The sequence below is a fragment of the Hipposideros armiger genome, unplaced genomic scaffold (assembly GCF_001890085.2).
Source record: "Hipposideros armiger isolate ML-2016 unplaced genomic scaffold, ASM189008v1 scaffold_164, whole genome shotgun sequence".
NCBI classification, from domain to species: domain Eukaryota; kingdom Metazoa; phylum Chordata; class Mammalia; order Chiroptera; family Hipposideridae; genus Hipposideros; species Hipposideros armiger.
In genome coordinates, this window is record NW_017731514.1 from 2031280 (window position 1) to 2032914 (window position 1635).

Sequence of the window (1635 nt, forward strand, 5' to 3'; positions counted from 1 at the left end):
TCCTGTCCAGAGAGACCTTCTAGCACCAACCCCTCCATGGCGTCTGACCTACTTTCTGTCTATCCCGGGAGCCCCTGGCCTTGTTTCTGGCGACAGCCCCCTGCAGATCTTCCCAGGCGTCCTCCCCATGCCATCAGACACACGATTTGACATCGGGATGCTGCTGGGTGGGGCGGGAAGACACCTGCCCCAGCGGCACACTGGCTGCCAGGAATATTGCCCTCTACCACCCCCCACCCCCACCTCCTGCCCTCCACTCTGGAGGAGAGCTTTCCAACGGCTGCCCATCAGGGCTGACTGCCTAGAAACAATGCCCTGGGCCCAAAAAGGCCCACGCATTTGTATGGTAAGCTGGTGATTTGCAAAATGGCACACATGACCCAGATGATAATCTGGGCATGAGTTATCTACCCCACTTGCCAGATGGAAAGACTGAGGCCAAACCCACGAAACTAGCCTGACTTGCTCAAGCTACACAGAAGGCCATTAGGCGGGTGGGTGCTCCTGCGTCACACTGGTGTGGGGGAGTCTGAAGTGTGAGAACAGCAGCCCGCATAGCTGTAGCCTCACCCTCAGTGGGCACTGCCCCGGGCCCTCTGGCGAGGCCAGTCTGTTCCACCCTCCAGGGCAGGCAGGACTGTCCTGCTTGACCTGCTCATGCAGGAAGATAGTGCTACCCACCTGAGAAAGCCGGAGCCCCGCTGGGGTGGAGGGTGGCCTTCAGGACGCAGTGGCCAGGGGGTGGGTCTGGGCTGGGAGGGCCAGTGCAGTGGGACTGCTGAAAATAATGCCAAAGGTGGCCAGGGATCAGGGCTGCTCGAACACCCGGGAGCCGTGGGGAGCACCACACCCAGGGGAGGGCCTCTGAGGCCATTTTCGGGTTTGGTCTGGACCCTGTGGGCTCCCAGGCACATCAGGGTAACTGCCTTGGTTGGACCCTGGCAGGATACCTGTCACTGCTTAGCGCTGGCTTATTCAGTCCTTATTCTGAGATGAGGGAACAGTCCAGTGAGGTCAGGGTGCTGCGGTGGCGAGGGGTGGGCCTGGGAATGAAACGCAGGGCTGTGGGCTCAGAAGCAGCCCTGCATGGCCTGGCCACCTTGTGGGCAACGTTCTGGGTTTGCTCCCCTGTCAGGGGGCCAGAAGAGGGCCAGTCTTCCTTTTGTGAGGGGCCGGTTTAGTCGCAGACAGCTCCTGTTGGGTAAACTCGGGGGCACCTCAGGGTGGAAGGGAGACTTCCCTCTGAACCCCTGCAGCTGGAGGAAGCGGGACAGCTGGGCGGGTCAGAGGGTGCAGGCCGCTGGCCTTGGAGGCAGGGGAGCTAAGGCGCAAGCAGGGCGGGCTTTGGGAGAGCACCTGCCAAGTCCACCCTTGTGAGAGCCTGCCTCCCCAGGTCTGCAGTACGGTGTCCACTTCTGATTGAAGCAGTGTGGCTTTGACTGCTGTTAGGGGGAGGGAACTGCTAAATGTCCAGCCTCAAGGGCTTGGGGAGCCCCCACCCGGTGACACCTGTGACGCATCCTGGAGCTGGGCTGAGAGACCTTTGCACTCCCTGGTCTGGTGGAGTTGGGAGTTGCCATGGGAAAGACCTGATCTGTGCCAGGGCTCCCGGGACCCAGCGGAGGCGGTTACTGC